A 16,360-nucleotide genomic window follows, 5' to 3' on the forward strand; every position below is an offset into this window, starting at 1 on the left:
CCCAGTTTTTTCTTTTATATTATTTGGCTGGTCTATTGTCTGTCCCCACTAGTATTCCCTGCCTCAGGCAGCTGTAAATTTAAACAATTGCCTGTAATTTTTGAGACAAGTGCTCTCAAAGAAGCCTTTTGACAGTGGTTGAACTCTCGCTAAGGTCAAATACATAGCCTTAAAGTAGGGGTTCCAAGGAATCATCAGTCAGATCAAATAATGGTAATTCTCTGGTAATGGAGCTTAGGAAAAACTCTAACCCTCGTTCTGCCCCCTCCTGGAGCTGGCAGCCTGCTAGTTTTCACTGTGGTTGGGAGCTGTTAGTTTTCAAAGCTACCATGGATCTGGAGAGTGGAGGATGGGGCTGATGCCAGTTAAAACACATCAAAACAAACTTATAAGATTTTGCACAGCAGAGGAAACCATCAACAAAATGAAAAGGCAACCTAATGAATGGGAGAATATTTGCAAATCACATCAGAAAAGGGATTAATATTCCGAATACATAAATAATTCATGCAACACTATGAAGTAATGTGAAACAAGAAAAAAAACAAACTAGGCGTTCCCATTGTGCTCAGTGGTTAAAGAACCTGACTAGTACCCATGAGGATGTGGGTTCAATCCCTGGCCTGGATCAGTGGGTTAAGGATGTGGCATTGCCATGACCTGTGGTGTAGGTCACAGAGGAGGCTCAGATCTGGCGTAGCTGTGGCTGTGGTGTAGGCCGGCAATTTACAGCACTGATTCAACTCTTAGGCTGGGAACCTCCATATGCAATGGGTGTGGCCCTAAAAAAGCCAATAAAGAAAAACAAACAAACAAACAAAACCAAAGAAACAAAAAACCCTCTGATTTTAAAATGGGCAGAGGACCTGAATAGACAGTTTTCCAAAGAATTCATACAACTGGTCAACAGAGGAAAAAGTGCTCAACATGATTAATCATCAGGGAAATGCAAATAAAAACCACAAAGGGATAGCACCTCGCACCTGTTAGAATGACTGTTATCAAGAAGACAAGAAATAAAAAATGTTGGTGAGGATGTGGAGTAAAAGGAAAACTTCTGCACTGCTGATGGGAATGTAAATTGGTACAGACCCCATGGGAAAAAAAGTAGAGTTCTTTGAACAATTAAAAATAGCACTACCATATGAACAAGCACACCAGAAAATGGGCAGAAGGTCTAAACAGACAATTCTCCAAAGAAGACATACAGATGGCCAACAACACACATGAAAAGATGTTCAACATCACTAATTCTTTGAGAAATGCAAGTCAAAATGACTAAGAGGTACCACCTCACACCAGCCAGAATGGCCATCATCAAAAAGTCTACAAACAATACATGCTGGAGAGGGTGTGGAGAGAAGGAACCCTATTAGATTGTTGGTGGGAATGTAAATTGGTGCAACCACTCTGGAAAACATTATGGAGATTCCTCAAAAAACTAAAAATAGAACTACCATTTGATCCAGCAATCCCACTCCTGGGCATCTATCCAGAGAAAACCATGACTCAGAAAGATACATGTGGAGTTCCCTTCATAGCTCAGCAGAAATGAATCTGACTAGCATCCATGAGGATGCAGGTTCAATCCCTGGCCTTGCTCAGTGGCTTAAGGATCCAGTGTTGCCATGAGCTGTGGTGTAGGTTGCAGACGTGGCTTGAACCTGGCATTGCTGTGGCTGTGGTGTAGGCCAGCGGCTTTAGCTCTGATTGGACCCCTAGCCTGATAACCACCATATGCCTCTGGTGTGGTCCTAAAAAACACACACACAAAAGACATATGTACTCCAATGTTCATTGCAGCACACTATATACAAAAGCTAAGACATGGAAGTAACCAAAATGTCCATCGACAGAGGAGTGGATAAAGATGTGCTACATACATACGATGGACTATTACTCAGCCATAAAAAGGAATACAATAATGGCATTTTCAGCAACATGGATGGACCTAGAAATTATCATGCTAACTGAAGTTAGTCAGACAGTGGGATACCAATATCATATGCTATTACTTCTATGTGGAATCTATAAAAAGCATACAATGAACTTCTTAGCAGAACAGATACTGACTCACCGACTTTGAAAAACTTATGGCTTCTAAAGGAGACAGGTTGAGGGAGGGGAGGGATGCGCTGGGGTTTGGGATGGAAATGCTGTAAAATTGGGTTGTGATGATCATTGTACAACTATAAATATTATTAAATTCTTTCAGTTACAATAACCAAAAAAAGCTACCATATGATCCAGCAATCCCATTTCAGGGTGTTTATCTGAAGGAAATGAAACCACTATCTCAAAGAGATAGCGGCACCCCTGTGTTCACTGCAGCATTATTCACAGTAGCCAAGACATGAAAACAACCAAAGTTACACACACACACACACACACATGTACACACATTAAGTGTGTGTTTGTGTTTTGGGGACTGCACCAGGCTAGGTGTCAAATCAGAGCTGTAGTCACTGGCCTACACCATAGCCACAGCAGTGCCAGATTCCAACCACATCTGCGACCTACAACCTAGGAGATATATATTTGGTTAATATATATATATATATATATATATAACATGATATATATATCATGTATGTGTATATATATCTATATGTAGAATGTTATGTGTGTGTGTGTGTGTGTGTGTGTGTATGTAATGGTATATTATTTGGCCAAAAAATAGAAGGAAATTCTGCCATTTGCAACAACATAGATGGACCTCAAGGGCATTATGGTAAGTGAGGCAAATCAGATAAAGACAAATACTATATAATCTCACTTATATGTGCAGTGAAAAACAAACAGGAAAAAAACCCAAAGCAACCCCCCCCAAAAAAACCCTCATAGATGACAGAAGACAGATTGGTGGTTGCCTGAGGTGGACGGTGGAGGAAGTGGGTGAACACGGTCAAAAAGTACAAACTGGAAAGTTATAAAAATGCATAAGCCCTAGGAACGTAATTTACATCCTGTTGACTTAACAATATTCTATTGTATAATTGAAAGTGGTAAAAAGGGTAGGTCTTAGAAGTTCTCATCATAAGAAAAAAATTGGGAGTTTCCGTCATGGCTCAGTGGGTTAAGAACCCGACATAGTGTCCGTGAGGATGCGGGTTCAATCTCTGGCTTTGCTCAGTGGGTTGAGGATCTGGCATTGCCACAATCTGTGGCATAGGTTGCAGATGCAGCTCAGGTCTGGTATTGCTGTGGCTGTGGTGTAGGCTGTCAACTATAGCTCTGATTCAACTCCTAGCCTGGGAACTTCCATATGCCACAGGTGCAGCTCTAAAAAAGAAAAGAGAAAAAAAATATAGCTATGTGTGCTGATGGATGTTAACTAAACTTACCGTGGTTATCATTTTGCAATATATGCATATATCAAAATGAATACACTATTATATGTAAACTGTATCTCAATGTTTTAAAGACCTTCATAGCCCACCTTAAAGAATATAGAAACAACAATGAAAATTCAGGTAGCAAAGTTAACCTGGGAGGAAATTTACTGGTGGCCTCCAGCATGTCCCAAGAGGGAATATACAGCTGCCCACCAAACCAAATGTGTATATAGCCTTAGCCACAGCAATACGTACATATCTAAGCAGATCTAACTGTATGCTGCATCCTCATGAATATAAGTCGGGTTCAATTCCACTGTGCCACAATGGGAACGCCTATATTTTTTTTTCCTTTTAACTTCATTATGAGCAAACACACATATAATTTTTTCCAGACCTCTTTAGTCAGGAGCAGAATAGCTGAACGATGTAGAATATTCCTAACAGCAGGAAAGCACATTTTTCCCCCCTACCAGGAGAATTTTATTATCTTTCTTTTTATTTATTTATTTGTTTGTTTGTTTATTTATTTTTTAGGGCCGCACCCATGGCATATGGAGGTTCCCAGGCTAGGGGTTGACTCAGAGCTGCAGCTGCCAATCTATATCACAGCCACAGCAACATGGGATCTGAGCTGCATCTGTGACATATACCACAGCTGACAGCAATGCCAGATCCTTTAATCCACTGAGCGAGGTCAGGGATCCAACCCACATACTCATGGATACTAGTCAGGTTTGTTACCACTGATTCACAATGGGAACTCCTAACTTTCCTTTTTAAATTGAGGTATAATTGACCTATAACCTTATATTATTTTCAGATTAAAATATGATTCTACATTTGTATATATTGTGAAATGATAACCACAATAAGTCTAGTTAATATCCATCCCCATACATAGCTACAATATTTTTAAGGACTTCTTTTTCTTTTTAGGGCCACACCCCCAGCATATGGAGGTTCCCAGGCTAGGGGTCTAATTGGAGCTACAGCTGCTGGCTTATTCCACAGACACAGGACAGCCAGATCTGAACCACATCTGTGAGCTCATGGCTCCTTAACCCACTGAGTGAGGCTAGGGATCAAACCTGCAACTTCATGGATCCTGGTTGGATTCGTTTCCACAGCACCATGACAGGAACTCTAATAAGGGCAAGATCTACTCTCTTATCAATTTTCAAATATGCAAACAGTATTAGTAACTGTAGTCACTAGGCTTATTCCATACTCATAACTTATTTAATAACTTGAAGTTTATACTGTTTGATACATTGTACAAATTTCTCCACCCCAGCCCCTTGCCTCTGCCAACCACCAATATGTTCTCTGTATCTATGAACTCAGTTTGTGTGTGTATGTGTTGTTTTGTCTTGTTTTTAGACTCCACATATAAGTGACATTACATGGTATATGTATTTCACACTTAGCATAATGCCTTTAAGATTAGACATATATATATATATATACATGTATCACATTTTCTTCATCCATTGTTGATGGACACTTGTTTCCATGTTCTGGCAATTGTGAATAATGCTGCAATGAACATGGGGGTGCAGATGTCTCTTTGAAGCAATGACTTCATTTATTTCAGGTAAATATCCTGAAGTGGGATTGCTGGATCATATGGTAGTTCTATTTTTAGTTTTTTGAGGAACCTATATACTGTTTTCTATAGTGGTCTTATGAATTTACATTCCTACCAACAGTGCACATGTGTTCCCTTTCTCCACATCATCACCAACATTTGTTACTTATTTCTTTAATTAAAAATTTTTAATTGGAGTATAATTGTCCTACAACACTCTGTTAGTTCCAGGTGCATAATGTCGTGATTCAATATTTCTATACATTAGAAATGATTACCATGATAAACTAGCTACCATCTGTCACCATACAAAGATAATACAATATAGTAACAATATTTCCCATGCTGTATATTTCAACACCATGACTCACGTATTTCGTAACTGAAAGTGGGTACATCTTAGTTTCATTCACCTATTGCACTCATCCCCTCCACACTCCCCTCTGGTAACCACCTATTTGGACTCTGTATCTATAACTCTGTTTATGTCTGTTCATTTATTTTTCAGGTAGTGTAACTGCACAGTATGTCTTCCTCTGTCTGGCTTATTTCACTTAACATAATACTCTCCAGGTCCATCTATGTTGTCACAAATGTCAAGATTTCCTTTTTGTGGCTAATAGTCCATTGTTTATATATATCACATCTTCTCTATCCGGTCATCTGTTGATGGACACTTTGGTTGTATCTATATTTTCGCTATGGTAAATAATGCTGCAGGGAACACAAGGGTACACATCTCTTTCCGAATTAGTGTTTTTTTTTTTTTCTTCTGATAAATACCCTGAAGTGGGTTTGCTGGATTATTGTGATAGTTCTATATTTAGTTTTTAAAGGAAACTCCATACTGTTTTCTATAGTTGTTTTACTGATGTACATTCCCACCAAGTGCACAGAGGTTCCCCTTTTTACACATTCTTGCCATTCTAATAGGTATAAGTTGACCTCTTGTTTGCGTTTTCTATTCCCCTACTACCTAATTACTGGTGTTGAGAACTGTTCATGTATCTATTGATTATTGGCATTGGAAAACTGTCTATTCAGGGCTTCCATCCATCTTTTAAATCAGATGACTTATTTTTTGCTATTGAGTAGTATGAGTTCCATTTATTTTGAATATTAACTCATCAGATAGATGGTTTGCAAATATTTTCTCCCATTATGTAGGCTGCCTTTTCATCTTGTCAGTCGTTCCTTTGGCTGTGCAAAAGCTGTTGAGTCCGATATAGTCCCATTTATTTATTTTTAGTTTTGTTGCCTTTGCTTTTGGTGTGCCAAGACCAATGGCAAGGAGCTTACCACCTATATTGTGGTTTCAGGTCTTACTTCAAGTCTTTAATACATTTTGAGTTAAATTTATGTATGGTGTAAGATAGGAGTCTAGTTTCACTTTTTTTGCACAAGGCCATCTGGTCACCCAACACCATTTATTGAAGAGACTGTATGTTTTTAGCTCATTTATCATAAATTAATTGACTACATATGGGTGCGTTTAGCTATTTTGTTCCACTGGTATAAGTATGTGTTTTTATGCCAGTACCATATTGATTTGGTTACTAAAGTTTTGTGATAAATTTTGAATTTATGTGAAAAGTGTCATTGGAATCTTGAGATGAGTGGTGTTGAATCTATAAATGGCTTTGGGTGGTATAGAAAAACTTAACAATTTTATTCTTTCTAACCATGAATATGGGATATATTTCCATTTTTTGTGTCATTTTCCATTTCTTTCATCAATGACATATAATTTTCATTACATAGAAATTTCACCCCCTTGGTTAAATTTATTCCAAAGTATTTCACTGTTTTTGATGTTGTTGCAAAGAGGACTATATTCTTTGTATCTTTTTCAGATATTTGCTTTGTTTGCATATAGAAAAAAAGCTAAGTTCTGTATATTGATTTTGTATCCTGCAACTTCATTTTGATTAGTTTTAACAAGTTTACTTGTTGGAGACCTTAGGATTTTCTATCTACAAGGTCATATCATGTGCAAACAGAGACAATCTTAACTTCCTTTCTAATGCAGATGTTTTTATTTCTTTTTTTATGCTTAATTGCTTTGGCGAGGATTTCTAGTACTATGTTAAATAGGAATGATAGGAGTGAGCATCCTTGTCCTGTTTCGAATCTTAGAGGAAGAACTGTAAACTTTCACCATTGAGGATGTTAGCTGAGGGCTTTTCATATACTGTCTTTATTACTTCTATACTCAGTTTGTGGAGAGTTTGTTTGGTCTTTTTAGGGCCACATCTGTGGCATATGAAAGTTCCCAGGCTAGGGGTCAAACTGGAGCTGTGGCTGCCAGCATACACCAGAGCCACAGCAATGCAGGATCCGAGCTGCATCTGTGACCTACACCACAGCTCATGGCAACACCAGATACTTAGCCTACTGAGCAAGGCCAGGGATTGAACTGGCATCCTCATGGATACTACTCAGGTTCATTACCACTGAGCCACAATAGGAACTCTGAAAAATAATATTTTTTAAAAAGAACAAACTACATCCAAAGTTAGCAGAGGGAAGGTACTAACAAAAATCAGAGCAGAATTAGGTAAAGTAGAGACCAGAACAACAACAGAAAAAAATTCAACAGCATATTAAAAGGAACATACACTGGGAGTTCCCATCATGGCTCAGTGGAAACAAATCCAACTAGAAGCCATGAGGTTGCAAGTTTGATCCCTGGCCTCGCTCATTGGTTTAAGGATCCATCATTGTCATGAGCTGTGGTGTAGGTCACAGACATGGCTTGGATCTGGCATTGCTGTGGCTGTGGCTGTCAGCTCTAGCTCTGATTAGCCTGGGTATCTCCATATGTCATGGGTGTGGCCATAAAAAGCAAAAAAAAAAAAAAGGATCATACACCATGATCACACGGGATTTACCCCTGGGATGCAAGGTGGTTCACTATATGCAAATAAATAGATACAATACACCACACTAATAGAATGAAAACTAAAAGTCCAATAATCATTGCACTAAGTGGGGGAAAAGCAACATCCTTTAACTGTAGCTACTATACTTTCATGACCACTACTCTCTCATGGACATACACACACACACATGAATATTCCTAATCTTTAAATATATACAGACCCCCAAACACTATTCATCATCCTTGCATTTCCAGAATACAACATTACCACTACAAGCCCCAAATATTTCCAAACATGAAAATCCCAGCATCCTGGGAAACCACTGTGAACGTTTCCAACAGCCCCAAACCCCATGAATTCATACATGCACATACACATAAACCAGTACATACACCTGGACACAAGGACAATTCTCCAACGTATCATATATGAATACACATAAAACCCCTTGAAAGTCCCAAAGTACACATCTCAAACCTCCACACCCCTAAATATTCACATAGAACCATACCACATACCTCCAGTACAAATACAATTCTGCCACTCTTCTGCGTACACATAACTCCATTACTACATTAATGCAAAAAAATTTGCAGGTACAAAAATAACCTCCTAATGAAAAATGCAAATAGATACCATGGAAAATATTCATCCAATCTGCTATGCTCCTTGAATACACACAGAAACTCAACAAACATGTTTCTCACCACAAGCCCCAAATATACCCACAATTACCCAGCACACTACATATATGGAAACATACCACCATGTACCCTCAAATGCACATAAAGCTTCACGTTGCCTATATATACATAATCCCACATTCCTAAATAATTACAATGAAATAACTCGAGTCATCTTCCAAAATACAAATTCATAATAACCTCACACCACACAACCCACACAATCCATTCATCTGCACATATACAGCATATCACCAGTCCCATAAAATAGTCATAGACCTACCCTCACACACCCCAAACCACAAAATTCCTGAAAAACCACCATAAGAAACACATGCACTAATACACAATTCCCAGAGTTCCCATTGTGGCACAGTGATGAAAAGATGTTCAACATCACTCATCACTAGAGAAATGCAAATCAAAACCTCTATGAGGTATCACCTTACACCAGCCAGAATGGCCATCATCAAAAAGTCTACAAACAATAAGTGCTGGAGAGGGTGTGGAGAAAAAGGAACCCTAGTACACTGTTGGTGGGATTGTAAATTGGTGCAACCACTGTGGAAAACAGGTTGGAGATTCCTCAGAAAATTAAAAATAGAATTACCATTTGGTCTAGCAATCCCACTCCTGGGCATCTATCTAGAGAAAACCATGACTCGCAAAGACACATGTACACCAATGTTCATCGCAGCACTCTTTCCAATAGCCAAGACACGGAAACAACCTAAATGTCCATCGATAGAGGAGTGGATCAAGAAGAAGTGGTACATATACACAATGGAACATTACTCAGCCGTTAAAAGGAACTAAATACCATGGCCATCTGTATGTCTTCTTTGGAGAACTGTCTGTTTAGATCTTCTGCCCATTTTTTGATGGGGTTGTTTGTTTGTTTGTTTGTTTGTTTGTTTTGGTATGGAGCTGCAGAAAGTGTTTATACATTTTGGAGAGGAAGCCCTTGTCAATCGAGTCACTTCCCAAGATTTTCTCCCATTGTGTGGGTTGTCTTTAAGTTTTGTTTAGGGTTTCCTTCGCTGTGTAGAAAATTCTAAATTTCATTTAGTCCCATTTGTTTCTTTTTGCTTTTACTGTCATTGCTCTAAGAGGTGGATCTGAGAAGATGTTGCTCTTGTTTATGTCAGAGAGTCTTTGGCCTAGTTTTATGGTGTCTGGTCTTCTATCTAGGTCTTGAATCCATTGGGAGTTTATTTTTGTGTATGGTGTTAGGGAGTGTTCTAATTTCATTCTTTTCCATGTGGCTGTCCAGTTTTCCCAGCACCACTTATTGAACAGGCTGTCTTTTCTCCATTGGGTATTCTTGCCTCCTTTGTCATTGATTAGTTGGCTGTAGGTGCATGGGTTGAATTCTGGGCTTTGTATCCTTGTTCCACTGATCTATTTCTGTCTTTGTGCCAGTACCATATGGTTTTGATGATTGTTGCTTTGTAGTAGAGTCTGAAGTCCGGGAGCCTGATTCCTCCAGCTCCATTTTTCTTTTTCAGTATATCTTTGGCTATTCTGGGTCTTTTGTGCTTCCAAACAAACTTTAAAATATTTTGTTTGAGTTCTGTGAAAAATGTCCTTGGTAATTTGATAGGGATTGCATTGAATCTGTAGATTGCTTTGGGTAGTATAGTCATTTTGATAATTTTTTTTTTGTCTTTTGTTTTTGTTGCTATTTCGTGGGCCACTCCCACGGCATATGGAGGTTCCCAGGCTAGGGGTTGAATCAGAGCTGTAGCCACCGGCCTACGCCAGAGCCACAGCAATGTGGGATCTGAGCCGCGTCTGCAACCTACAGCACAGCTCACGGCAACGCCGGATCGTTAACCCACTGAGCAAGGCCAGGGAGCAAACCTGCAACCTCATAGTTCCTAGTTGGATTCATTAACCACTGTGCTATGTCGGGAATGCCCTCATTTTGATAATATTGACTCTTCCAATCCAAGAACATGGTACGACTTTCCATCTATTTGTGTCATCTTTGATTTCTTTCATCAGTGTCTTATAGTTTTCAGAGTACAGGACTTTTGTCTCTTTAGGTACGTTTACTCCTAGGTATTTTATTCTTTTGGCTGTGATGGTAAATGGGATTGTTTCCCTAATTTCTCTTTCTACTCTTTCATTATTAGTGTATAGCAATGCCGTTGATTTCTGTGTATTAATTTTGTATGCTGCGACTTTGCCAAATTCATGGATGAGCTCCAACAGTTTTCTGGTAGAGTCTTTAGGATTCTCTAGGTATAGTATCATGTCATCTGCAAATAGCGATAGTTTTACTTCTTCCTTTCCAATTTGGATTCCTTTTATTTTTATTTTTTTCCCTGATTGCTGTGGCTAGGACTTCCAAAACTATGTTGTTTGGCCTGGGGCTTCTCAGCACTGATGTGTGCGGCCAGATTTTCTCAAAATGGCCACTTGCAGAGAAAGGCAGCTGCTGATGAACATTCCTGAGAGCTTTGCTTCCAATGCCCTTCCCCCACAATGAACCACATTCAACCCTGTTTTCCCAGGAGGTCCTCCAAGAACTGCAGTCATGTTTGACCCAGATTACTATAGAGACTTTGCTTTGCCCTGGGACCCAGTGCATGAGAAAGTCTGGGTGTGCCTTTTAAGAATGGGGTCTCCATTTCCCCCAGTCCCATGGAGCTCCTGTGCACAAGCCCCCTGGCCTTCAATGCCAGATGCTCCAGGGGCTCTTTCTCCCAGTGCCAGATCCCCAGGCATGGGAGTTTGATGTGGGGCTCAGAACTCTCACTCTTGTAGGTGAGTTTCTGTGAACCAGTTACTTTCCTGTCTGTGGATCTTCCCACCGGGAGGTATGGGGTTGCATATATCCTGTAATCAACCCACCACCTCTTGATGTGTCCTCCTCTTTGTCTTCTGGAATAGGATATCTTTTTGAAAGTTTCTGGTCCATTTGGTTGAAAATTGCTCAGCATTTGGTTGTAAATTTGTTGTTTTTTAGGAGAGAAATTGATCTCCAGTCCTTCTATTCAGCCATCTTATTTCTGTCTCCTACCCAGTTGATTCTTACCTAATGCATTTCTTGATTGTTATTGAACTTTTGCATCACTTGCCAATCTATGCTAGGATATCTGTTTTTGTTTTTGTTTTTTGGTGGCATGGCCAGTCCAAAGCATGTCTATGGCCAGAGAATGAACAGCCTGTCACAACTGTAACCAAAGCTACAGTAGTGACAACCATGGACCCTTAACAAGCTGAGCCAGGAGGAAACTCCAATTCTGTCATTTCTTGAGAGTATTAGACTACAAATCAATGCTTATTGTTAGATTCAGCAAAGTTGCCCCCATCACTGACAATAATATGCAGTTTGAACATGTGTTGATTGACATTTTTATGTTAAAATGGAAGACACTGGTGAAACTATGAGGATGTACAATAGATCTTTATTCATTTTCCACTCAATTTCCAGTGTCCTGAGCTATTTCTTGTGAACTGGGTGAGCATTCTCAAACTGGAAAACCTTCCTTCTAGCTTTCATACGCTTTAGAATGCAAACACTAGACTGGCACCTGTTTAATTGTTCACACATTTTATTCACCTGCCTCATGGTAGGCCCGGAAATCACTGAAGCCTTCATGCAACCTGCTCCACAGTGGTGCCAACAACCCTGGTGTAAACACTGCAGGGACACCGAGCTCCAGTTGGTGGCGGTGGGGGAGGGGCACAGGGCGGTGGTGAACTCACTTGGACAAGGCCACAAATAACCCACAGAGTGACTCAGAGTGCACAGCAGGACGCCCAAGAGGTGAAAAGTCCGTTTTCCTTACTCCTGCTTTCAAATAATTGATTTTAAATGCTGCCATGATTGGCCCCGCCCCCAGCCAGGATGACCGTAGGAACCCCACCCTCCACGCTGGCACAGGTGTTACTGGCTTCCCAAGCAGTCAGGCCTCAACAGATGCTCTGAGCAGCTGGAGGACAGTGGTGCGCATGCGGGGAGCCCCGCCCCTAGTGGGTGTGCGCATGCGTGCAGGGGTGGGGCCTTGCGGAGCTGTCCTTGGAGGTTGCTATGAGAGTAAAGCAACGGAGGATTGGGATCCCCTGGGAAGGTTTTATGGCAAGGTCTTCTCAGAACTTTTGTGGTCCTCTCTTCTTAAAACTAGGGGTTGTGAGATGAGCCCCTGGGATTTTAAAATTGCAAACGTGAAATCCATTCATTTAGATATGACCCTTGTGAAAGAGTTTTGGAGAGCACCAGCCTAAGCACAGTATCTTCAAACTGGGGCAAGTGCTTTCACGCCCTTTGGGCTGCACTTTCTTGGGTTTCCTTAGTTTTTTTCTCCCCAGAAATAGTAGATTCTTTTTCCTAGCAAGCCTGATAGTGCCATTAAAGAACAATTCTAGTGAAGAATTTTAGACCTGAGAAACACTCTAAGAGCTACTGTCTCTTGGCTCCTCCATTCCTAGAGTTTTTCCAAATGAATTGATTCTGCTATAATGTTTTTACTTAGTGAGTTTTTTTTAATACGTGGGGGTTCTTCAATAGATGTGGATTCATAGATGTTGCCTCTGCAGGGTTTTTGTTGTAACTTTGAGCAAGTTTTGACAGTTTGGGTCAATTCCAGTTGTCATAGCGTTCCCAAATTTTATTCTCTCCTCCTACTTTTCAGCAATATATTACACAATTTCAGTTGGAAAAAAAATAGTAGTGGAATCAACGTACTGACTTGAGTTTGTTATACTTGCCAAAGAAATTTCAATCATCAGATTCTTTCACTGGTCATTCATTTCTACTGCATAGAATACCTCTGAAGATCCCTCACATCTAACACCACCAAAGGCTCTAAGCTCAGAGACTGAACATTCTACAAGACACAAACATTGTATCTCACCATACCGCTAATATTCCATGCTTGTGTAGAATATCATGTGTTTTCGGAGGTCTGTGATCCATATACAGATTTTTTTTTTCTCAGCAGTCAATACCACACCCCCAGTTTCTTGCAGGAATAGTCAGACATCATTGTCCAAAGGAGTTTTATCTATGCCCTTCTGTTGTCTGTCTCCCCAAGTTACATCTGGACTAATTTGATTATATTTGTGGTCTAGGATTTTGATATAGCACAAAAGTGATTGTAGAATTGGAACTGGATAATTTTTCACAAGTTTTTGCAGGTTTTTATGTCAGTAGTCCAGAGAAGACTCATTGAAATTCTGTGTCAGAGCCATGAGTGAGAATCGTTTATTAACTACTGACTGACTAGACAAGAGGAGGAAGCAACAAGGAAACCTGCCTTTCTGGAGTGCCAGGGTACATTATCTTGCCACACTATTCCCCTAATATGAAGCTATTGGTTAATAATTTAAAGTTTTCCATGATAAATGCTCAAGTCATGAGAAATGTCTCCAAACTGAGTATTTTTTCAACACTTATTTTTTTTTTTTTAAAGTTCACCATGATTTGCCTTGAATTGCTCTCACCTCATCTTCTCAGCTAAGGTCAAGGTAGAGTACACAGAATAGTTACCAAAGAGAATGAAAGAGAGAAGTGTTGCAGTTCTCATTGTGGCTCAGAAGTTACGAACCTGACTAGTATCCACGAAGACTTGGGTTCAATCCCTGGCCTCTCTCAGTGGGTTAAGGATCCAGTGTTGCCCCAAGCTATGGTGTAGATCGCAGATGTGGCTTAGATCCAGCATTGTTTTGCTGTGCCTGTGGCATGGGCCAGCATCTGCAGCTCCAATGATTCAACCCTTAGCCTGGGAACTTCCATATGCTGAGGTTGCAGCCCTAAAAGAAGAGAGAGGGAGGGAGGGAGAGAGAGAGAGAGAGAGAGAGAACCTGTAAGAAGACAGTTCTGTACTGCAGACCACTAAATGCCTTGGAAATATTAAAATGGATGAACACTGTGTAAGTCACTCCCTTCAAGTGGCCAAGAAAACACTCTCTGAAAGTACCAAACATAGACCATTTTCAAATTTAGAGGTAGAAAAAAAAACCCTTAGAAATCACAAGTAAATTGGTCAGGAGTTTAGAAATGCCTTTCCTACACAACTGTTAGAAAGAAGAGGAAAGAACCTGGGCCTGGCTTCAAAATTCAATGCCTTTCTTCAATAGCCACCATTTTGCATGCAACTTTTTTTTTTTTTTTTTGCAAGGAGCAAGAAACATTTAGCAGACAGTAAAGCTTGAAATTCAAGAGATTTGCTTGCAATCCTCTGAAGTCTTCACCTCTCATCTCCCTTGACCAATTTCCTACCAATCTTCTTCTATGAAACACAAATACTCTTTCATTTTGACACATAAACCCAGTGCTGAATGATAGCTCTTCCAAATCCCATATCATCAAAAGAGGCTGAAGGTGTGTGTGTGTGTGTGTGTGTGTGTGTGTGTGTGTGTGTGTGTGCAACTAGGGTGTCTTCTATTGGAGCCAAGTGGCACATTCAAGAATCTTTAATCCAGTTAAGGATTCTTACAATGAGTAATTAACAATTTAGTTTACTGTGCTATACTTTTTTTTGAAGAGTTTCCAGATAAAGTACGAGATCTAAGTTTAATAATAAATTTCAGATAAAAATGAAAAAATGTTCAGTAAAACTATGTCCAAAATATTGAATGGGAAATGATTATACTAAAACACAACATATTGTTTACCTGAAGTTCTAATTCATTTGGGTACTTACTATTTTAATTAAATACACCTGACCATTTTATTCTTTCCAAAACTTTTGATTTTAAGGGGTGTAGAAATTCTTGTTCTGGAAGTCTACTCCCATCTAGAAAGGAATCTCGTTAATGTAAGAAGATAGTCATTGTAAACATCTGCAAATGTATTGAAAATATATTAAGTTTGAATCAAAGAAAACCCTGCATTTTAAAAAATGCAAATATATTGCATTCTAAATTCTTTGCATAACACATCTATGGAAGGATTTAAGTAAACACTAGTTCCCTGTGGGAAAGAGGACTGGGTGGACAGGGGAAAGAGGTGGGAGGACGCATGACTCAACACTGCATATTCCATTTTGCACAATTGGATTGTGATCCATGAGAAGGTATTATTAGTTTAAAATATTAAATTATTTACAGGGAAAAAGTTAAATATTTAACAATAATAATTTCTGGTCGTGGACCTGTGGGCTGCACAACCACGTTTTTGATGCACTGGGGCTCTCCAGAACAAAGGAATATTAGGCTGGTGCTGCTGGATATTGGTTGGAGCACAAGGACTTCTTCATTAGGAATTATATACCTACAGCTATGCACATATTGGATCTGCTGAGACAATCCTAATTTCAAATACTTTGTTCCATGGCACCATTACTACAGAAGTGTTTATCAGATGATAAATTGTGAATTTTTTTCAGAAAGTCTAGCCTCTGTTGAAGTAAGTTAAGAGCCAGATAGGAAGCAGAGTGGGTTGAGGGACAAAAAATTGGGTTGATGGATAAAGAAGTGAAAGGAAACATCAAGTCAAACCTTGGTGTTTGACTCTGAAAACCAATTCATAGATTGCCTGAAGAGGCACTCAACAATTTATGAGTGATTTTTTTTCTATTTCTTTAATTTTGTATCTATATGAGTGATAGATGTTCACTAAATTTATTGTGATGATCATTTTATGATTGTATGTAAGTGAAATCATTAAGCTCTATGCCTTAAACTTTAAAAAAAACTGAAAAAAAGAGAGCTAATGGATTGAGTTAAATTTTTTTTTTTGTCTTTTGTTCTTGTTGTTGTTGTTGCTATTTCTTGGGCCACTCCCGCCGCATATGGAGGTTTCCAGGCTAGGGATTGAATCGGAGCTGTAGCCACTGGCCTACGCCAGAGCCACAGCAACGCAGGATCTGAGCCGCCTCTGCGACCTACACCACAGCTCACAGCAACGCTGGATCG

The 16,360-nt window shown here is 39.6% G+C and overlaps 1 protein-coding gene across 1 annotated transcript in view; it reads right to left on the reverse strand.

Moving 5' to 3' along the window:
* Positions 1-16,360, reverse strand: part of LOC146396342 (uncharacterized) — a 223,962-nt gene that overhangs the window by 30,403 nt on the left and 177,199 nt on the right. The gene's annotated exons all lie outside the window — the stretch shown is intronic.

The sequence above is a fragment of the Sus scrofa genome, chromosome 14 (assembly GCF_054392235.1).
Source record: "Sus scrofa isolate SSC_HxYL_T2T_F1_AM1 chromosome 14, Sscrofa_HxYL_maternal_Yorkshire_Landrace_v2.0, whole genome shotgun sequence".
Taxonomy (NCBI): domain Eukaryota; kingdom Metazoa; phylum Chordata; class Mammalia; order Artiodactyla; family Suidae; genus Sus; species Sus scrofa.